Source organism: Bombina bombina, chromosome 7 (genome assembly GCF_027579735.1).
Source record: "Bombina bombina isolate aBomBom1 chromosome 7, aBomBom1.pri, whole genome shotgun sequence".
NCBI lineage: Eukaryota > Metazoa > Chordata > Amphibia > Anura > Bombinatoridae > Bombina > Bombina bombina.
The window spans coordinates 95,515,493-95,539,941 of NC_069505.1; the positions used below are offsets into that span (position 1 = coordinate 95,515,493).

The 24,449-nt window shown below is 37.7% G+C and overlaps 1 long non-coding RNA gene across 1 annotated transcript in view; it reads left to right on the forward strand.

Annotated features, from left to right (window-relative positions):
- Nucleotides 1-23,212, forward strand: part of LOC128665921 (uncharacterized) — a 54,305-nt gene extending 31,093 nt beyond the window's left edge. The window contains exons 3-4 of the long non-coding RNA XR_008403198.1: nucleotides 13,063-13,113; nucleotides 23,088-23,212. This is a non-coding gene — a long non-coding RNA (uncharacterized LOC128665921). The remainder of the gene's footprint in view (nucleotides 1-13,062; nucleotides 13,114-23,087) is intronic.
- The last annotated feature ends 1,237 nt before the right edge of the window (nucleotides 23,213-24,449 follow it).

Genomic DNA, 24,449 nt, shown 5'->3' on the forward strand with positions numbered 1-24,449 from the left:
TTCCAGCCAGGGGGTATAGTCCTTATTGGCTGCCTAGTGCCTCCCTTGTCAGTGTTTTAACTATTCAGGTATTAAATAGTTTAAATTACAGTGGCAAAACCATGATTTCCCTATGTAAATTTGCCAACACTTTCTGTCTCTGTATCTCTCCCCCCTCTCTGTATCTCTTCCCCCTCCCTGTCTTTGTATCTCTACCCCCTCTCTGTCTTTGTATCTTTCCCCCCTCTCTGTCTCTGTATCTCTCCCCCCTCCACCTCTCTGTCTCTGTATCTCTCCCCCCTCTCTGTCTCTCTCCCCCCTCTCTGTCTCTGTATCTCTCCCCCCTCTCTGTCTTTGTATCTCTCCCCCCTGTCTGTCTCTGTATCTCTCCCCCCTCTCTGTCTTTGTATCTCTCCCCCCTCTCTGTCTTTGTATCTCTCCCCCCTGTCTGTCTCTGTATCCCTCCCCCCTCTCTGTCTTTGTATCCCTCCCCTCTCTCTGTCTCTGTATCTCTCCCCCTCTCTGTCTCTGTATCTCTCCCCCTCTCTGTCTCTGTATCTCTCCCCCTCTCTGTCTGTGTATCTCCCCTCTCTGTCTCTGTATCTCCCCTCTCTGTTTCTGTATCTCCCCCCTGTCATTGTATCTCTCCCCCTCGCTGTCTCTGTATCTCTCCCCCTCTCTGTATCTCCCCCTGTCATTATATCTCTCCCCCTCGCTGTCTCTGTATCTCTCCCCCCCTCTCTGTATCTGTGTTTGTATCTCTCCCCCTCTCTCCCTCTTCCCCCTATGTCTCTCTCTTTCCCCCTCTCTGTATCTCACTATCCCCCTCTCTGTATATCTCTCTCTCCCCCCTCTTTGTTGCTCTCTCTCTGTGTCTCTCTCCCTCTCTCTCACCCTTCTCACTATGTCTCTCTCTCTGTATATCGCTCTTTATCTCTCCCTCTCTCTCTCCCCTCTCTGTCTGTCTCTCTCTCCCCCCTATCTCTCTCTCTCCCCCCTATCTCTCTCTCTCTCCCCCCCTCTCTCTCTAATAACCATAAATTATATGCAGGTAACCTCCAAATGTACATTATGAAGAAAATGTAATAATGAGTTAAAGGGACACTGAACCCACATTTTTCCTTTCATGATTCAGATAGAACAATTTTAAACAACTTTCCAATTTACTTCTGTTATCTAATATGCTTTGTTCTCTTGATATCTGTTGTAAAAAAGGATACCTAGGTAGGCTCAAAAGCAGCAATGCACTACTGGGAATTAACTGATGTTTAGTGCCTGCACATATATGCCTCATGTCATTGGCTCACCCAATATGTTCAACTAGCTCTCAGTGAGATATTGATGCTCTTTCAATAAAGGATACAAAGAGAATGAAGCAAATTTGATAATATAAGTTATATATAGATATATATATATATATACATACACACACACACACACATTAAAATGGGCGGGGCCATCTGAGGGGCGGGGCTAGTGCTCCCCCATCCTCAAAAGTCACCAGCCGCCACTGGGTATAAACAGTAAGTCTTGTTTGCAGATTTGTTTCCATTTTCAATAGAACCTAAACTGAGGTCCTTGTACAGCATTGTAGAATAACTTTCTCAACTTACCATCTAATGATGTACCTGTATTCGGAATATTCAACAGATTTTATGCTTTTCCTTTTATAATAATTTGAACCCATAGGTCATCTAATGTTTTACATTTTGTTCTAGATGTGATCACATTGGCCGCACACTCTTAAGCAGGATTAATTGAGTGCACACTTGGTGGAAGCTTTGGACTCAAGTGCTGATACAGATACAGATTCTTGGTTCTCCTGCATTGAACACTTAAAGGGACAGTAAAGTCATAATTAGACATTCGTGATTCAGACAGATCATACAATTTTAAGCAACTTTCCAATTTACTTCTATTATTTAATTTGCTTCCTTCTCTTGTTATCCTTTGCTGAAAGGTTTATCTAGGTAAGCTTAGGAACAACAAATAACGTAGTTTCTAGCTGCTGATTGGTGGCTGCATATATATACCGATTGCCATTGGCTCACCCATGTGTTCAGTTAGAAACCACGCTCCTTCAACAAATGATACCAAGAGAATGAAACAAACGTGATAATAGAAGTAAACTGGAAAGTTGTTTAAAATTGTATGTTTTGCCTAAATCATGAAAGGAAATGTTTAGGTTTCATGACCCTTTAAGTATATACCACCTGGCAATAATATCCCTGAAAATAAAAGGGCTGCAGTGTTACTGACACTGGAGCTAGTGAATACAAACCTAAACAGAACTTACTGACTGAACATTTTCAATCACGAAATTGGTCATTGAGAGGCCTATTTATCAAATGTCTGTTGGACCTGATCCGACAGTGCGGATCAGATCCAACAGACATCGCTGAATGCGGAGAGCAATACGCTCTCCGTATTCAGCATTGCACCAGCAGCTCTTGTGAGCTGCTGGTGCAACGCCGCCCCCTGCAGACTCGCGGCCAATCGGCCGCCAGCAGGGGGGTGTCAATTAACCCAATCGTAATCGATCGGTTGAATTGTGGCGATCTCTGTCCGCCTCATCAGAGCAGGCAGACAGGTTATGGAGCAGCAGTCTTTAGACCGCTTCTCCATAACTTGCGTTTCTGGCGAGTCTGAAGACTCGCCAGAAACACGGGCCCTCAAGCTCCATTCGGAGCTTGATAAATGGGCCTCTTTGACTAGAGAATTAGTTTCTACATATGCTAGTAGTCTATAGAAATTGGCTCATCATGTGAGCTCCAATCTATTTAAAAAAGCAAGTATTCTTCTAGTACAACCGCACAGTGTTTTATGGTATCATGCCAGCCAGAGCCATCTAACAACGCACTATACTGTAAACGATCTACTGGCAGGCATTCCAAGCAGGCAATGGCTTTTTAATAATACGTTCGCTACTAGATGCATGCTGGAGAAGCTTAAATGGAACGTGCAAAAGCTGACGGTGAATTTGGATAACTGAAGTCATAAAAATCTGATGAAAAGATATATTATAATGTTCTACCCTATTTATTATCCCATGTTTTGTTTCTTCCCCTGCATAGACTTGAGAAGAGTAAATGTAAATGGAACTGGACAGATGTAGTCCTTCAGTCCATCATTTGTACAGAATCTAATCTGACTATGGGGTTAATTTATTATTGGCTGAATTGGGCCAATTCACCCTGTTTCTGTGCCACCTCTGAGGCTGCGTACAGCAATCCGCGTGATCCTATTCGATCGGGCTGATTGACACCCCCTGCTAACGGTCGATTGGCCGCGAATCTGCAGGGGGCAGCATTGCACAAGCAGTTCACTAGAACTGCTTGTGCAATGCTGAATACAGACAGCGTATGCTGTCCACAATGTCTGGCGGACAGGATACAGCGTATCATGTCTGCCAGACTTTAATAAATTGAGCCCTTAGTGTGCAGTTGGCTATGCTGCTGTTTGTTTTTACTCCTTTATTCTGATTTTTTTTCTTGTGAACAAACATTTATATAAAGGTATTCTATTAATTATAATTAATAGTGTGTGCTGCTTTATATTTTTAGCTAGAACTCCTTTCATTTTGTGTTTTTGTTTAATATAACTTTAATGATAGAGAGAAACGTATTAGTCATCAGTGAAGCGGATGAGAAAGCACTGAGTAAAGTAAACTAATTATGATTCAGGACTTTCATTTAGAATAAGAAAATCACTGTTGACCACATGATATACCAAATTAAGGAACAAAACATATGTAACACATACTTTTTTTTTATCTAATAAATATTCTAGAACAGATGTGGATATGAGAATCTAATTTTATGAGCAATTATTTCACCATCGTTTGGAACATTCTTTTGTTTCCCCAGCCTTTTGCTTAACTAACTGTACAAAGAAAGCTATACAGATGCACCTGCAAGTTAGGTGCCAGAACATAGATTTTGTGGGGACCAGGAGTCTGGGGACTGAGTCAGGGATAGATTTGCAGATGTTTCATAGGCAGAGGCAGGGTTTTAAGAAGCAGATTTGTGGGTGTTCCTAGGTGTGGATGGAGATGGACTTGCCCGAGTTGGGATAAATTGGTTTGTGGGTGTGGAAAGGTAAGTTGCTGTTTCTGGTCTTCGGAGACCGCAGCAGAGTTTACAACATTTTAGATGCTTTTGTACAAGTACAACTAATGTGTTTAATATCGTTTTATATTTTAAGTTTTTATTAAAACTTTTTTTTTTTTAAATAAGGAAAGCTATAGTGTACTTTCTTATCAGTTATCTGAGGCGCTATCAGCCATATCTTAAAAACAAATTAGCACCATGTTTGCTGCATTTTTTTTCGCTAACAGGCGGTAATCTCAGCTTAAAGGGACAGTCTAGTCCAAAACAAACTTTCATGATTCAGATAGAGAATGTAATTTTAAACAATTTTCCAATTTACTTCTATCACCAATTTTGCTTTGTTCCCTTAGTATTCTTAGTTGAAAGCTAAATCTATGAGGTTCATATGCTAATTTCTAAGCCATTGAAGGCTGCCTCTTAGCTCAGGGCATTTTGACAGTTTTTCACCACTAGAGGGTGTTAGTTCATGTGTTTTATATAGATAACACTGTGCTCACGCACAAGGAGTTCCTAGGGGCTCGCACTGATTGGCTAAAATGCAAGTCTGTTAAAAGAACTGAAATAAGGGGCAGTTTGCAGAGGCTTAGATACAAGGTAATCACAGAGGAAAAAAGTGCATTAATATAATTGTGTTGGTTATGCAAAACCAGGGAATAGGTAATAAAGGGATTATCCATCTTTTAAAACAATACATATTCTGGTGTAGACTGTCCTTTTTAAGTCTAGTCATTATGTTAGTATTAAAGGGACACTGCACCCAATTTTTTTCTTTTGTGATTCAGATAGAGCATACAATTTTAAGCAACTTTCTAATTTACTCTTATCAAATTTTCTTCATTCTCTTGGTATGTTTATTTGAAAAGCAAGAATGTAAGTTTAGATGCAGGCCCATTTTTGGTAAACAACCTGGGTTGTCCTTGCTGATTGGAAAGCACCAATAAACAAGTGCTGTCCATGGGTCTGAACCAAACATTTGCTGGCTCCTTAGCTTAGTTTCCTTCTTTTTCCAATAAAGATAGCAAGAGAAATAAGAATAAATGATAATAGTAGTAAACTAGAAAGTTGCTTAAAATTGTATGCTCTATCTGAATCATGAAAGAAAAAAAAATGGGTTCAGTATCCCTTTAAGTAAATTGTTTTGTGGTTCCTTTCTGTGAAAGCCAATTGGGGATGGATATGTAGCAGGGTTATCATTAAGATGTCTGCAGTGTGCCATTCACAGCTCTGAAAATTAGAAAAGCCACAATTTTCTTAACTAAATTTTAATGAAAGGGGCAAAATAAATAATTTCAAAAATATATTGCCAAGTTCTTTCACTATGCATAACTTAACAATAATATTAGAATCTCAATGTATTTACTGTCTCTCTTTAAGGGGAATTAATGACATTGATCTATTTTAAGAGAAGTCATGACAATATAACATCCTGCCAAAAATCCCTAGATTCATTATGACTAGCTGTAAATATTAAGATTACCCTAGAACAGCAAGGGATTGATACACGGCACACAAAAAGACATTCAAAAATGTATAATTTATTCCCAAGAATACAATTAAGTATATAAAGGTATTTTATCTGTCAGTGTCAGTCACCACTATAGACAGCAAAATCTAAAACATTTCAATTGCACAGAGACCTAGTTCTTTCCCTATTCTATCAATCAAAAATAGACATCATAAACAGTAAGGGGTTAACCAGTAAAATTGCTGTTTATAACGAAATATATAATGAATCCGCTGTTGGGACATATGTTAGATAGGCAATATACATGCTTAAACAGGTAGCTGCAGTCCAAACAAAAGTGAACTAGATGATATATGGAAAAGCGCTTTTTTTTCTTTTTTTCACTCCTTATATATACAGGGGAATCTCCTCTTAAAAGCAGACGGACATACCGCAGCTATTACTGCTGCATAGAGAGTCAATAGCAAGTATTATTTCTCAGTTGGAAAGCACAGCATATACTTAGCTTTGATCCTCCGGTTTGTGTTGTTTCCACTTGTCTTCTGCTTGCAAGCACCTGCGCTGATTTCCTGGCGTGTGACGTCAGCAGCAGTAGGAGTGGCGGAGTGTCACCAGGGACTGTGAGTGGCTGTAGACAGAAGGAAGCTTTTCATTGGTTGAGAGACGTCCAGTTGATTCGGTATTTCGCCGTGAAGTTTGCCAAGAGCTTTGACAAAGTGCAGTATCACAAAGTACTGTGTATAATCACCTCTCATGCAGGCACGTCCTCCATTGCATTCCAGTAGCACACCCCTAGAACCACTCACTCCACTGCCGGAGTCACATCAGAAAAACGATAGCTCACTTGAAATGTGCTGCTGCATATATAAAGCCAGAATGTCTCTTAAGAAACAGAAGATTCAGGGAATAGGTCTAGACTGATGCACTAGAAATCCTGACCCACGGTTTCTATCTCTATTATATTTTATATTAATTTTAAGGGTGGCACCATTTAGAATAAATTAGCAATATTACCTACTCTCTCACACCCCCTATATATGTAAATATTAAGACTTACTTTCTAGTTCTACATTAAAAAATGAAAGAAAAATTTAATGAATTGACATTCAACAGTTTTTTTTTAATTATTATTATTATTTTCTCATGAAGCCTTTTAGATTGTGTAAAACTTGCTGGTATATGTCTTAAAGGGACACTATCATTCAGAAGAATAAAAAATGGCATTTAAAGACAGTGATTTTTTTTTTTTGCATGGAAAAAAAAAATATGAGATCAAAGATTTAACCAGAAATAAATGCATCAGCATCAATTTTATACTTCCTTCTAATGTTCTTTGGCTGATAAGTATTTCCTGCTAGCGCAGATTGGCTACCCATGAGTATTTGTTTCTAAGAGCTAATGCGCCATAACAGGAAATACACACATTGACGTTGTTAACTTGACATTACCATACTTTAAAAAATCTTTAATAGATATTAAGATAAATATGAAGATAGTTTAATTTTGACTATCCTGTCCCTTTAACTTTCATGATTCAGATAGAGCATGCAATTTTAAACAACTTTCCAATTTACTTTTATCATCACATTTTGTTTTGTTCTCTTGGTATTCTTTGTTGAAAGCTAAACCTAGGTAGGCTCATATGCTAATTTCTAAGCCTTTGAAGACTGCCTCTTATCTCAGTACATTTTATTTGTTTTTCACAGCTAGACAGAGCTAGTTCATGTGTGCCATATAGATAACTGTGTGCTCACTCCCGTGGAGTCAGCACTGATTGGCTTAAATGCATGTCTGTCAAAAGAACTGAAATAAGGGGACAGTCTGCTGAGACTTAGATACAAGGTAATCACAGAGGTAAAAAGTGTATTAATTAAAGTGTTGGTTATGAAAAACTAGGGAATGGGTAAAAAATCTATCTTTTTAAACAATATTTAAGAGACAGTCTGGTTGAAACATTTTAAACAAAAGTTAATTACAAACAAATACAAGTAAATATTCTATTAAATGCTTGCAAATTATAATGTGTGTCTATATATATATATATATATATATATATATATATATATATATATATATATATATATATATACTGTGTGTGTGTGTGTATATACATTATATATATATATATATATATATATATATATATATATATATATATATTACGAAGAAAAATTATATTTTAGAAATCTGTGCTTATGCTGTAAAGGCAAAATTCAGTTTACCGCTAAAGTCCCAATCAACAAAGGTGCTTGATCTTCAAAACTACTGCTGATAATCTTCAATGATGGCGCTTCAGTGGCACAGTATCTCATGTTCATATTAAAGCCGAGGTCACACACCACTCACACTAAAGAAAGATACTCGCAAAGATAGCGCACTTAAATAGTGCAAATAGCACCGCGCCGCATCTGTGAGGAATAGACCTCCAGTTTGTCCCAGTACTTGGTGTATGGCAGAAACTGATTAAATCTTCCCCTCCTGCAGTATGATGTAGTACTTCCAAAAATGTGTAGTTTAGCATACGAGTGGTATCCAAATAGTAGTTCTTGAGTGCCTCCTCGTGGGTGGACAAGATAAGTATGCAAGGCAAAACACGAAAGCAAAAAATTATGTGATACCATTTTAATGATTACAAAGACAGAACAATTAAAAATACTACTACTCACATTTGGAAACCTCAAGCATGTGAGGTATGTGCATACAAATAAAAACACCTATACATATCCAGTGGTCCTTTTTTATTCCCAGTGGAGGTTCTTATTAAACAATGTCCGATATCAAGGAGTCATAAAAACAGAAGTGAGGTGCCCAAAAGATATCCCCTTACGCGTTTCAAAGGATAAGGTATTCCTTCTTCCTCAGAGGGTTCATGTTGTGTTAGTCGTTTGATCGGTTTAAAAACTGGGCAGCGGCACGCCCCTAATACATGCCCTCTATCCCGATTGGCCAGATCCCTATCACGTGTGGCAACATTATCGCCTAGATTTAGAGTTTTGCGTTAGAAGGGGTGCGTTAGCTACGCGTGTTTTTTTCCCCGCACCTTTTAAACAACGCTGGTATTGAGAGTTCTCTGAAGGGCTGCGTTAGGCTCCAAAAAGGGAGCGTGCAGGCATATTTACCACCACTTCAACCCTCAATACCAGCGTTGCTTACGGACGCGGCCATCTGTGAGGAATAGACAGCTAAAAAAACGTGCTCGTGCACGATTCCCCCATAGGAAACAATGGGGCAGTTTGAGCTGAAAAAAAACCTAACACCTGCAAAAAAGCAGCGTTCAGCTCCTAACGCAGCCCCATTGTTTCCTAACACCCTAACATGAACCTCGAGTCTAAACACCCCTAACCTTACACTTATTAACCCCTAATCTGCCGCCCCCGATATCGCTGACCCCTGCATTACAATTTTAACCCCTAATCTGCCGCTCCGGACACCGCCGCAATCTACATTATAGCTATGTACCCCTAATCTGCTGCCCCTAACATCTCCGACACCTATATTATATTTATTAACCCCTAATCTGCCCCCCCAACATCGCCGCTACCTACCTACACTTATTAACCCCTAATCTGCAGACTGTAGTGTTAGGTTTAATTGTAACTTAGGTTAGGATTTATTTTACAGGTAATTTTGTAATTATTTTAACTAGGTAGCTATTAAATAGTTATTAACTATTTAATAGCTATTGTACCTAGTTAAAATAAATACAAAGATGCCTGTAAAATAAATAGAAATCCTAAAATAGCTACAATGTAATTATTATTTATATTGTAGCTATATTAGGATTTATTTTACAGGTAAGTATTTAGCTTTAAATAGGAATAATTTATTTAATAAGATTTAATTTATTTAGTTAGATAAAAATTATATTTAACTTAGGGGGGTGTTAGTGTTAGGGTTAGACTTAGCTTTAGGGGTTAATACATTTATTAGAGTAGCGGTGAGGTCCGGTCGGCAGATTAGGGGTTAATACTTGAAGTTAGGTGTCAGCGATGTTAGGGAGGGCAGATTAGGGGTTAATACTATTTATTATAGGGTTTTTGAGGCGGGAGTGTGGCGGTTTAGGGGTTAATACATTTTATTATAGTGGCGGCGAGGTCCGGTCGGCAGATTAGAGGTTAATAAGTGTAGGTAGGTAGCGGCGACGTTGGAGGGGGCAGATTAGGGGGTAATATAATATAGGTGTCTGCAATGTTAGGGGCAGCAGATTAGGGGTACATAGGGATAATGTAGGTTGCAGCGGTGTGCGGTCTGCAGATTAGGGGTTAAAATTTTTTATTAGAGTGGCAGCGATGTGGGGGGACCTCGGTTTAGGGGTACATAGGTAGTTTATGGGTGTTAGTGTACTTTAGAGCACAGTAGTTAAGAGCTTTATGAACCGGCGTTAGCCCAGAAAGCTCTTAACTCCTGGCTTTTTTCTGCGGCTGGAGTCTTGTCGTTAGAGTTCTAACGCTCACTTCAGCCAAGACTCTAAATACCGGCGTTAGAAAGATCCCATTGAAAAGATAGGATACGCAATTGACGTAAGGGGATCTGCGGTATGGAAAAGTCGCGGCTGGAAAGTGAGCGTTAGACCCTTTCCTGACTGACTCTAAATACCAGCGGGCGGTCAAAACCAGCGTTAGGACCCCCTAACGCTGGTTTGGACGGCTAACGCAGAACTCTAAATCTAGGCGTATATGTGGTCAGGTGAGCCAATAGAAGGCGTAAATAGCCTTAGTTACTATGGGAACTTTCTAGCAGGGATAGATGCTATTCAAAAAAACATATCTACAATCTTTATGATATTCAAGATACAAGGGGTCTATGTACAGTGGTTAATGGTTCTTCCAGTGAGCAATATATAATGAGTAAAGTAATTAGGGTAAAAGTAGTAATAATATATATATATAAACATACATGTGTTTTGTAAACCTTTATTGTTTTGCAAAACAGTTAACCAGAGCTCTGAGGATGTGTAAATTGCGATTGCGCACAAGCGATTGCATTTACTTTCAACTCGTAATACCAACAGTAAGCCAGATGAGTGCAAACCCCCACAATAAACCCCGTATTGCCCACCCTCAAATGTTTGTGCTCCACTCATAATCTGGCCCTTTAGTCAAAACCAATCCATTTTAAATCCTTTTCAGAATAATTTTCAGCTTGTTTTAAAGTGAGCGACATTAGGGGCTGGGTCTTTAGCAGGTGATTGTAAAGTACAAGTTTGCTCAAAGGGTGTCAAAGAAAAAGTAAAGCTAGATTTATAAGATGATGAGTCGAGAAAATTCTGCAATTGGCTGTACCTTAACCAGTTGGTAAACAAATGCACCCCCCCCCCCAATTCCTTCCAATTCTATTCTTGGTTTAAGCCTTTTCCGTGCTAAAAAAACATAGACCGGAACAGAGCATTCCAATTTTTTTAATTATTCCCTTGGCTTCCTCTACCCCTGACCCCTCCAACAATAATACATTAGTGAAAATATGAGAGAGGGGAGACAAGGAAACGTCAGTCCTCTTTTTTTTTTTTTTTTTTAGGACATCCCATTTTTCAAAGACGCTTCTATAAAGAGAAAAATGTCTGGTTATTTCAGGTGTTCTATCTCTGGATTTCCAGCAAATACTGCTGACTTCTGAGCTTTTAGCATCTGTGAGTCAAAGGCAATCCGCCCTTGGTATCTTTAATTCTACTCCAATCTAAGACTCTGTATTTCCACTGCTTAGCGAAATGCATTGAAATTTGTAAGACCTAAATCTCCAGCCTGCTAAGCCCTATAAATTCTGGACTTATGTATAGGTGGTGTTATTCTCCCCCTCAAAAAGAGTAGTTTGTCCCTGTTGAACAAATGATTTAGGAATTGAAATAGAAAAGGCTTGACAAATATATAGTGCTAGGTTACAAGTCTAGCGATAATTTAACGTGCCCGTTTACGGGTGCATGTTAAATAACCAGCCATTACAAGTGACTGGTTAATGGTACTGCAAGCTCACGGTAGCACTTTAAGCTAGGCTTCATTAACCAGAGGTCAGACCTCTGTTTAATTAAATAAATGTTCCCCAATTGCCCCCAAAATAAAGTGTACTGTTCATTGTTTAAAAAGAGCATCTTTATTGTTTTTATTAAATAACTGCACAAAGCAGTTATAACGGGTTAAAGTGAGGGAATGTGGGGCAAAGAAAAGTGCCTTTACATAGCGGTCTATGGGGACTGTGTTTATACTATTAATATAAATGTATATGCTTATATACAGGTGGACCTCGTTTTACAATGGTTCAATTTACACCGTTTCAGAATAACAACCTCATGTGACTGCTATTGAGAAGCAGTGCATTTATTAAAATAGCCAGTAAGTGGAGCTGTCCGCTTGTGTTGCAGCAAAGCCAAGCAAGCTGAAATTAATCATTTTAACTAGACCTGAGCTATCGAGCAGATTTCAAAGGAACAAGAACTTCCTGTCTATAAATCAGTCCAGATTGGAATGCATAGAAATAACTGTTTGCAGAAAAATGCAAGTGAAGTCTGTGTTGTGTGATTATTTTATTAGGTTTATAATGCTGTTTAGCAAATGTTTTTGTTCATTTAACTTACACAACACAGAATATATAATTAAAGTAAGTTAAATGAACAAAAACATTTGCTAAAAAGCATTATAAACCTAATAAAATAATCACACAACGCAGAATATATAATTAAAGTGATTATTTTATTAGGTTTATACTGCTGTTTAGCATTTAAAGTCTTCATTTCAAAGCTTTAAAAATAATGTATTAGGTGTTGCTTATAACAATTTTGAGAGGGGCCTGGAACCTATCTCCCTCACTTCCCATTGACTTACATTATAAACTGGGTTTCAATTTACAACGGTTTCGATTTACAACCATTCCTTCTGGAACCTAACCCCGGCGTAAACTGAGGGCTACCTGTACATATATATTTATGTGTCAATATGTGTAGATACACATAGAAACCCATAAATATATATGTATATATTCATATTCATGTATATTTAAACTTTGTTGCCCAACGCTGTGCGACTTATCCCCTTGGCTGCCCTAGATTCTGTGCCGTGTCTTTTGGCAACAGAACAAGGCGAAAGCACAATTTACTCTTAATTTGGCTTATAATAAACTGAGCAAGATATTCATTTTTAAAGTTTGGATCCTGCCCCACCAAGAAAGGGGCTGTGCCTTCCAGGAATTCAGTTCTGATTGTATTGTAAAGAGCAGGTTTTTTTATATTTAATATTCAATAGTTGCTTTTAACAAGGCATGTTCTAAGGTTTTATCACACAGTGCCTATGTCATTTTGCCAACATTAAAGGGCTACTACAGTATGATAGGTATATTACTCCCTCAGAGTAATAAGAAATGCTTGATTGAATTAGACATCATTTCTTTTTTGTGTCAGAAAAAAATAGATTGTTTAGTATGATTACATGCTTTACATTTTCATTTTCTTTTAAAATGTAAGATCAACCAATCAGTGGGAGTTCTGTAAGTGTATACTGATTAATCTATCAATCTATTTTACAGGTTTGGAGACCTTCTAGCTGTTAGCCAGCAATCTGGAATATTTGGGAATTTGTAAGTACTAATGATCCATGTCTTCTATGTACACTATATAAGTCACTGCATTCACTATTAATTGTGTGATAAATCATATATTCCCCCTGTTCTTTCTATTGGCCCAATAATCCAAAACTCACTGGCATTAAAGTGAAGGTAAAGTTAAAACAATTGCTAAACATAATTAAATGTACGATTAAAATTCATTTGGACTTTAATTCATCAAATTTCTTGTAATTTTTTGCAAACAAAGTTTTACCTGTTTTAAAACCCCAATTTTGGATTCAGTAATAACAACCCGTTTTTCTATCCTTTTCCTACTTCCTTATGACGTTTTTCTCTGTGCCAATTGAAATCCTGGCCGTTAGGCGGCCGTGACACTACGTCATCTTCGTATTGGCCCATCTGCGCATGCGTCCCATCTACTATGCATAGCTTCGATCGCAATGCTCGTGGCCGATTCGCGCATGCGCACATCATTCACACCTTTGATGTCTGATTATGGTTCTTCAGGGTAATAAACGCTGCTGCTTCTTTGCTGCTTCTTTCATTGACAAATGGCATAGTAATGAATGAATACAATATCGTGACTCATTCATTACTATGCTGCGAAGTGAGGTAGACGCATGCACTTTGGAGACCTGCTGTATTGACAATCGCATGCGCATTGGGGATATAATCGTTTAATTGCGCATGCGCAATTGTAAGGCTCGTTGTGAACGCGCATATCTGATACGTATACAGCGGGTGGGACCGCTCTATACGTAAACACTGAAAAAGAAAGGAAGTAGAAGATGGGAGGAGTCCAGACGAAAACGGTAGCATTAAAATGTTAGTAAAAAACTGCAGAATTTAATATTTTTATTAAAAAAAATTATAGCGATTATGTTTATATAGATGGCGATAATGAGTTACTGAGTTGAAACTGTCCAAAATTTACCTTCACTTTAACCCCTTAACGACCAAGGACGTGCAGGGTACGTCCTCAAAAAAAAGGCAGTTAATGCCTGAGAACGTACCCTGCACGTCCTCGGTGTGGAAAGCAGCTGGAAGCGATCCTGCTCGCTTCCAGCTGCTTTCCGGTTATTGCAGTGATGCCTCGATATGGAGGCATCCTGCAATAACCCTGCATGGCCATCCGATGCAGAGAGAGCCACTCTGTGGCCCTCTCTGCACCGGACATCGGTGGCCGGTAACGTTGGTGGGTGGGAGCTGACTTGGGAGGCGGGTGGGCGGCCATCGATGGGCCGTATAAGGTGGAGGGGAGCGGGATCGGGGCCGGAGCTGACGGGGGCGCGCGCGCGCGTGCACAGAGGGTGGCGGGCGCGTGCACGGGGCGGGAGCGGGTGGGAACCGCTATACTACAGAAAATTAGATTGTAACTGTGGGGGAAAAGGGACAAATTAAAAAACAAATAAACTTCAGTAAAAGGGATCTTGGAGGGGTGGGGGGTTGTTCTTGGGTGTGGGGGGAGCTACACTACAGAAAAAGGGATTTTTCTTAAAAAAAAAGCACATTTTTGTTCTAAACTGGGTACTGGCAGACAGCTGCCAGTACCCAAGATGGCGCCCATTAAGGCAGAGGGGGAGGGTTAGAGAGCTGTTTGGTGGGGGATCTGTGAGGTTGGGGGCTAAGGGGGGATCCTACACAGCAGCATATGTAAATATGCTTAAAAAAAACTCAAAAAAGCCCAAATATACCTTTTATTTTAGTACTGGCAGAGTTTCTGCCAGTACTTAAGATGGCGGGGACAATTGTGGGGTGGGGGAGGGAAGAGAGCTATTTGGGAGGCATCAGGGGGTCTGATGTTTCAGGTGGGAGGCTGAGCTCTACACTAAAGCTAAAATTAACCCTGCAAGTTCCCTACAAGCTACATAATTAACCCCTTCACTGCTAGACATAATACACGCGTGATGCGCAGCAGCATTTAGCGGCCTTCTAATTACCAAAAAGCATCGCCAAAGCCATATATGTCTGCTATTTCTGAACAAAGGGGATCCCAGAGAAACATTTACAACCATTTGTGCCATAATTGCACAAGCTGTTTGTAAATGATTTCAGTGAGAAACCTAAAATTGTGAAAAAGTTAACGTTTTTTTTTTTATTTGATTGCATTTGGCGGTGAAATGGTGGCATGAAATATACCAAAATGGGCCTAGATCAATAGTTGGGGTTGTCTACTACACTACACTAAAGCTAAAATTACCCCAAAATGCTCCCTACATGCTCCCTAATTAACCCCTTCATTGCTGGGCATAATACACGTGTGGTGGGCAGTGGCATTTAGCGGCCTTCTAATTACCAAAAAGCAATGCTAAAGCTTTGCAAATAATTTCAGTGAGAAACCAAAAGTTTGTAAAAAATTTGTAAAAAAGTGAATGATTTTTTGTATTTGATCGCATTTGGCGGTAAAATGGTGGCATGAAATATACCAAAATGGGCCTAGATCAATACTTTGGGTTGTCTACTAAAAAAAAATATATACATGTCAATGGATATTCAGAGATTCCTGAAAGATATTAGTGTTCTAATGTAACTAGCACTAATTTTGAAAAAAAATGGTTTGGAAATAGCAAAGTGCTACTTGTATTTATGGCCCTATAAGTTACAAAAAAAGCAAAGAACATGTAAACATTTGGTATTTCTAAACTCAGGATAAAATTTTGAAACTATTTAGCATGGGTGTTTTTTGGTGGTTGTAGATATGTAACAGATTTTGGGGGTCAAAGTTAGAAAAAATGTGTTTTTTTCGATTTTTTCCTCATATTTTATATTTTTTTTTATAGTAAATGATAAGATATGATGAAAATAATGGTATCTTTAGAAAGTCCATTTAATGGCGAGAAAAACGGTATATAATATGTGTGGGTACAGTAAATGAGTAAGAGGAAAATTACAGCTAAACACAAACACCGCAGAAATGTAAAAATAGCCTTGGTCCCAAACGGACAGAAAATGGAAAAGTGCTGTGGTCATTAAGGGGTTAAAGGAACACTCAAGTCAAAATTAAACTTTCATGCTTAAGATAGAACATGCATTTTTAAACAACCTTCCAATAGGGATGGGCGAATGTGTTTATATTCAAATTCAAATGTTAGAACAAATGTTATTGTAGAAATTCGATTTACATAATAGAATGTTGAACAAATATTCTTAAAAATTCTATTATCGAATGTTATTTACAGTTTTCGAATGCAATTTTAGAATTCGAATGTGACATTCGAATTCGAATGCCCCATTTATAAAACACAGTTGTAGAATAGAAATACTATTTTGAATTCAAATGTGACATTTGTATGTGACATTCGAATATTACATTTATAAAACACAGTATTAGACTAGAAATTCTATTTTGAATGTTACATTCGAATTCGAATGTCACATTCAAATTCGAATATTACATTTAAAAAACAAACACAGTATTAGACTAGAAATACTATTTTGAATTTGAATATTACGTTTATTAAACACAGTTGTAGACTAGAAATACTATTTTGAATTCAAATGTTACATTCGAATTCCAATATTACATTTCGAAATTGAATGAATACATAGCTAAACAGCCTATTATTCAAATTAATATTTTCGAATTCTATTGAAAAATTTGAAAACGAAAATTTGAAAATGAAAATTAGAAAATAGAATGTTCGAATGTTCTATAAATTTTTAATTTTTAGAAACATTCGACCATCCCTACCTTCCAATCTACTTCCTTTAACAAAATTTACACTTTTTGAGTCACCAGCCCCTACTGAGCATGTGCAAGAATTCACAGAATTTTAGGTATATGCATTTGTGATTGGCTGATGGCTGTCACATGATACAGGAGTGGCAGCAATAGACTTTTAAATTTATCAGAAAAAAATCTACTACTCATATGAAGTTTAGACTATTGTATTGTATTTTCATTTTTCATTAGTCGATTGTGCAAAGCTACTGTATTAACTGGTCTTTTAAGAGAAATCACACAAGATCTTTGTTTTTTGCAATACGCTGTAATGTCTCTTCTTCAAATTCAGTACACCGCATAGTGGAATAAACCATTATCAAACTAAAATTAGCCTTTAAAAAATGATTTGAGGGACCTCACAGAGCTATCATACCAGAGCAGAGAGGTTTAGAGCGCATCCTATGTGGTTTTATTACTAGTGTAAACGTGGGTGTATTACTCTTTTTGCGCTTTGTAACTTTTTTTTCTTGTGTTCAAATTTTTAATAAGTTTTGACTAAAGTTTAAGGCAAAAGTACTTCTTTGAAAGTCTTTCACTGAGATTACGAGTTTTGTGGTAACAGGGGTGCGTTGCTAGCAAGCATTTTTTTCACTGCTCCCTTAAGACAACGCTGGTATTACAGGTTTTTTTAAACCCGGTGTTAGCCGCAAAAAAGGTGAGCGTAGAGCAAAATTTAGCTCCACGTCTCACCTCAATACCAGCGTTGCTTACGGTAGCGGAAAGCTGGCTAAACGTGCTTGTGCACGATTTCCCCATAGGAATCAATGGGGCAGAATCGGCTGAAAAAAACCTAACACCTGCAAAAAAGCAGCGTTCAGCTCCTAACGCAGCCCCATTGATTCCTATGGGAAATAAAATTTATATCTACACCTAACACCCTAACATGGACCCTGAGTCTAAACACCCCTAATCTTACACTTATTAACCCCTAATCTGCTGCCCCCGACATCGTCGCCACCTACATTATAGTTATTAACCCCTAATCTGCCCCCCCAATGTCGCTGCAACCTACCTACAATTATTAAACCCTAATCTGCCGCCCCCATCGTCACCGCTACTATATTAAATTTATTAACCCCTAGGATATCAGGAACAAATTGGATAATATTAAGGTAAATAAAACTCCAGGCCCAGATGGAATACACCCAAGGGTGTTAAGGGAACTTAGCACTGCTATAGACAAACCTCTACTCTTAATTTTTCAAGACTCATTATCCTGAGGCATGGTACCCAAGGATTGGCGTAAAGCTGATGTGGTGCCACTCTTCAAAAAGGGAGGTAGGGATGATCCAGGAAGCTATAGACCAGTTAGTCTGACATCAATAGTGGGGAAGATATTTGAAGGGATTATAAGGGATTATATTGATGAGCATATTCGTGTAAACAAGATTATGAGTTCTAATCAACATGGTTTTAGGAGAAATAGATCATGTCAAACTAATCTAATTAGATTCTATGAGGAAGTGAGTAAAAATATAGATAAAGGGGAATCAGTTGATGTGATATACTTAGATTTTGCAAAGGCGTTTGATACAGTGCCACATGAGAGATTAATGCACAAAATTAGGAGACTGGGAATAACTGAAAAAGTTAGTTTGTGGATAAATAACTGGATAAAAGATAGGGAGCAACGAGTAGTAGTAAATGGATCATACTCAGATTGGACAAAGGTAATCAGTGGAGTCCCCCAGGGATCAGTACTAGGCCCTATTCTTTTTAATATTTTTATAAATGACTTGGAGCTAGGATTACATAGCGACATCTCTATTTTTGCAGATGATACTAAGTTAAGTAAGGTTATTAGGTCAGAGCAGGATGAACTTTCGTTACAAAGGGACCTGCAAAAATTATGTATGGGCAGGTAAATGGAAAATGAGATTTAATATGGGAAAATGCAAGGTTCTACATTTTGGAAATAAAAATAAGCAGGGACAAGACTTAGCCAAACACAGGAGGAAAGGAATTTGGGGGTAGTAATAGATAACAAACCTAAAGATGGGTTCACAATGCAGGGCAGCAGCTTCAAAGGCTAATAAGATACTAGCATGTATTAAAAGAGGCATTGACTCAAGGGAGGAAAGCATAATTCTGTCACTATATAAAGCCCTGGTAAGACCTCACCTTGAGTATGGAGTGCAGTTCTGGGGACCAATCGCCAAAAAAGATATTGCAGAACTAGAAAAAGTCCAGAGAAGGGCCAAAAAGCTAATAAGGGGATTGGATAATTTAACCTATGAGGAGAGGCTAGCCAAACTGGGTCTGTTTTCTTTAGAAAAAGGGTGCTTAAGAGGTGACATGATTACTTTATATAAATATATTCAAGGCCCATATACAGAGATGGCAGAAGCTCTGTTTATTCCAAGAAAATTGTTTGTGACCAGAGGTCACAATTTAAGGTTGGAGGAAAGGAGATTTAATCTCCTGCAACGGAAACATTTTTTCACTGTAAGAGCAATAAAAGTGTGGAACTCATTACCAAAGGAGGTAGTGAATGCCAATACCTAGATACATTTAAAAATTATTTGGATACATTTCTGTCTATAAACAAAATTCATGGATATGATTGCTAGTTTTAAATAGGTCACCTTTTAGTGGGATTATTTAAGCTTAACTGGAGCTTTTTGTATATATTTTAGATTTGTATAGGTTGAACTCGATGGACTTCGGTCTTTATTCAACCTGATCTACTATGTTATTCCAATTTAAAACTAAATACTTACCTATAAAATAAACCATAAGATAGCTACAATATAACTAATAGTTACATTTGTATCTATCTTAGGGTTTATATTTATTTTACAGGCAACTTTGTATTTATTTTAACTAGGTAGAATAGTTATTAAATAGTTATTAACTATTTAATAACTTCCTAGTTAAAATAAAGACAAATATACCTGTAAAATAAATCCTAACCTAAATTACAATTACACCTAACACTACACTATTATTAAATTAATTACCTAAACTAACTACAATTAAATACAATTAAATTAAATAAACTAAAGTACAAAAAAAACACTAAATTACAGAAAATAAAAAAATAATTACAAGAATTTTAAACTAATTACACCTAATCTAATCCCCCTAATAAAATAAAAAAGCCCCCCAAAATAATAAAATTCCCTACCCTATACTAAATTACAAATAGCCCTTAAAAGGACCTTTTGCGGGGCATTGCCCCAAAGTAATCAGCTCTTTTACCTGTAAAAAAAAAATACAATACCCCCCCAACATTAAAACCCACCACCCACACACCAAACCCTACTCTAAAACCCACCCAATCCCCCCTTAATAAAACCTAGCACTACCCCCTTGAAGATCACCCTACCTTGAGCCGTCTTCACCCAGCCGGGCACAAGTGGTCCTCCAGAGGGGCAGAAGTCTTCATCTGATCCGGCCAGAAGAAGACCTCCAGACGAGCAGAAGTCTATATGAGAACTAAAGATCTCTATATGAGAACTAAATAGTTGGGAAATAGATTATATAATGATTACAATAAACCTGCGGCTGTAACAAGGGATAAGCAAAAATCTCTTAGATTTTTTGAATGTTTAATTGCAAAGCTCTTAAACACATACTATTTATATAAAAACAAATGTAGGTGATAAATCTAAAACCATTTGAACACTGTAAGTAAAGTTCAAATATAACTTGCTTCTTCCAAAACAATATGTCAAATTACTGTTCCCTTAAAGGGATATGATACCCAAATATTAAAGGACTTCAAAGTGATGCTGCATAGCTGTAAAAAGCTGACTAGAAAATATCACCTGAACATCTCTATGTAAAAAAGGAAGATATTTTACCTCAAATTTCCTAAATATTCACACACCCCTTTAAAGAGACTTTAAGCAGCCATTCAGGATGCTTGTCCCAGGACAAGTTAGGGAATGTGCACTTAGCATGTGCAGGCACAGTCTAAGTAGTTGAAGTAAGTTCTATGAAATCTCATAAGATTTCAGTGAAATCACAAGAGGTCACAGCAAAGGTAAATCATTACCTCAGCACTGCTGATGCTGATTGGCTATTTTTTTTTTCAACTAGCAGCTTTACAGCAGCAGATGAATAACTGTTTACACAGCACTTACTTTGGTGAGCTAAAGAAATTTTGACGTAAAATGTCTTCCCTTTTTAAATAAAGATGCTCAGGTGATATTTTCTTGTCGGGTTTTTAAAGTTATGCTGCATCACTTTCATGTGCTTTAGCATATGAGTATTATGTCCCTTTTAAGGGACTATTAAATACTGTATAATTGCAAATGCAAGAGTAGTAGATTATTTTTTTTTCTCGACGGGATTACTTGGATACTCGTTTACCCAATATGTTTTACAGAATAAAATTATATTCGTTTGTAATAAAAAAATAAAAAATGCTATATTGTTGTTATATGGGCAAACTACAACCCAATATTATAAATGATTTTATAGTGTGACCTGAAGAAGAAACTCAAAACAGTGTGTAAGTTTGTCTCAGAGTGTGACTAGACTAAACACTCGAACCAAGCTCTGAGGAGGGCTACTAAAATGGTATATGGTCAATGAAATAAAACGTACAAGTGAATGATTTGTAACTTTAACGTGATGGTAAATCCTAGAGCAGGGGTGGGCAATTACCGGCCCTCCAGATGTTATGGACTACATCTCCCTTAATGCTCTATCAGCCATAATGCAGGCAAAGCATCATGGGAGTTCATAACATCTGGAGGGCTGGTAATTGCCCACCCCTGTCCTAGAGTTTGTGAAACCGTAGAATTTACCAATGCTGCAAATAAAGGGGACTTTCAGTAATGAAGTATAAAATGCTTCATGCTGAAAGTTCCTTTATTTGTCGGCAGTGTCTGCTGAGCTGAGCGCCTTATGTCGCCCACGGCAGAAGACTATTTTTTCAATGAGGTAAAGTTTACACCTCTTAGCCAATAACCATGCGGGCCAGCTGGCATTATGCAGGATAGCTAGCACGCTATTGGTTAAGATCACTTTAGTGATAAAATAGCTTTCTGCCGTGGGCAACCTGACCAGCCCCAGCTGCCTTGGCCAAAAGGTAAATCTTCTGGTGTCCTGGTAGGCCAAACCGGCATTGCTGACCAGTGATTCCTAGATAAAGATGCAGTAGTAGGGGGCATTAAAAAAGCCTGTAGTGAAGAAAACGTGCATATATGTTATTGGTTACATTCATTTGAAAAGCAGCAGTCTGTTAAAGGTAAAGAAAAAGAAAGAAAAAATATGCAACAATAAAATGTCATTAATTTGTTCATATGTTGGAAACTAGACTCATGTGCATCATTCAAACTTTCGGTGCGGACAAATTGTTTCGGAATTTTGAACCCTTTTGGCTCGTCAGACTTTTCATTGCTCTCAATCAATTTTTGTTAACAAACAAAATGCCTAAAGAAATTAAAAAAAAAATCTTCTGACACTATTTAACCCCTAAACTGCCACAACCCCCCATCGCAATAAACCCCTACTCTACTAACTCCTAAATTCCCTCAACCCCCATTGCAAAAACATGCTACACTAAACCACCACAACCCCATCGCAAAAACCCACTACACTATATTAACCCCCTAAGGCCTAAACATACATTAATTAACAGCCACAAACACCATCGCAAAAACCCTTAAACTACCACAGCCCCATCACAAAAACCCATACGCCACTTAACCCCTAACACACAATCACATTGCAAAAACCTGCTACACTATTTAACCCCTAAACCGATACGAACAAACCCATCACAAACAAAACTACATTACTTAACCCCCATCACAATGAAAACCCCTAAACTATTAATCCCTAACCTAAGAACCCCTAAAAAAACACATATCTTAAAAGCCCTACACTAAAACTAAATTACCCTCGATGGCAGCCCTCCTCTTCTTCCTTCCATCTATCTTCATGCTCTCCGCACATCAAACTGAGCAATTTAAATGCCAGTATCCTCCTTTTATAAAGATGTACTGGCAGCTGATTGGCTGATTTCATTTCAATTTCAAATCAGTCAATAGAATGAAAAATCCAGTCTTCCTATTAATAACACTGAGTCTGGACGGACATAGCCAGGTGAACCAGGAAGGAAAAACTGGATATTGGGAATACGTATAGTAACATCTATACAACACGCTGCCACATACCTCATATTGTTTGAGGGTTTGTTTGTGAGTTTGTTTTTTGTTAATAATAAATTGTCAATTTTATATCGATATACTGCACTATGATCTTTTTTCTGCTTTCTTCCTTGCGCTCCATATTTTTCTTTTTTTAGCTTCTATCTCATCGCTATCACACCAGTGATTAAAAAGGAGCTGCACAAGGGAAAAAAGAGAACTGCTTCTACTTTTGGACTTTGCCACACGAGCATTTAAAGAGACATACACTGCAATAAAGTAGGAAGTTTTATTCTTATTTTTATTTCAATTGCCATCAATTTTCATTGTATTGTATGTTTTAACACTATTGGAACTTATATGCAATTTTTTTGGAAAACTTTCCTAGCTTTAGCTTATTTAGCAGCTTACTAAGGCTATATGTGTTTGGCGCTTTTCAAAGTGTTTGTTAGTCAATAGAATGAACATGTCATATTCCTGTAGCTTTAAGAACTAAGACCAACCCACTCCTTCACCTCCCTTTAAAGGTGTGTTCAGTACACCTGTGCTTTGCTTGATAATTGAAGTTTGTAGTTCCCACTCTGCTTCAAGCTCTAAAGCTAAAATCTACAGATCCTGCTTTTGTACCTGTTAAAGGAAATCCTTGTTGTCATTTCTCCAGCTTCTAAACCTAAGAAGCATTTCCTGCTGCTTTACACTTCAAGGAACAGTCTTTGGCAGCAACTCTTGCAAGTCTGTGTTAACTCTGCAGTCTGATTTTCCAGCCAGCTCCATTACTGAGTGTTTACCTCTACCAGGAAATAAGAACATCTTCCCTGCTGTGATCCATTTTGACTCAGTGCCAACTTCGCTCTCTGCAGTTCTAAACTCACTCGCAAGTATCATTAATTTTATATACAATTGTCTCTAGCTGTATATATTCTTATCCAAAGTTCTGCTGACATACAAACTGTTAAAGTGCTCACAACTGGTTAAATCTGGCTCTCTCCTTCTCTCTGTATCACACACTCTGCCTGCTATAACCTGATACCTCTTGATATATGGACACTGCAGACTGCAAATCAGTTTCTCATTTCTAAGCTTAACTATAAAGAGACTTTGCTATAAAATTCTGCTTTTCTCAGACAATACCAATAAGCATCTTGTTTGCTGCCTTCTATCTTTAAAGAACACAACTCTTTACAACTGTGTAAAATATACAAAGGCTTCATTTCATCTGTTTTATTCACTTTATTTTAATTTTGTAAAGTGTTATAAAAAGAACTTGTACTAAGTAAACCAGCTATCTCCCTTGGTAATAACCTTTTGTATAAGCCTGTTTTACTTAAGGTTCTCTGGGAATAGCCACATTATACAAGCTTATAACAGAATTATCAAGCCATAAAAAATTTTACTAACATATATACATTATAGTTTAAAGCTTGTATATAAAAAAATCATGGATCCTGCCTCAATGGCAATTGAAATAGCATCCTTAAACCAGAAAGTTGAAAATTTAGCACAAGGTTTGACTGAAGTTA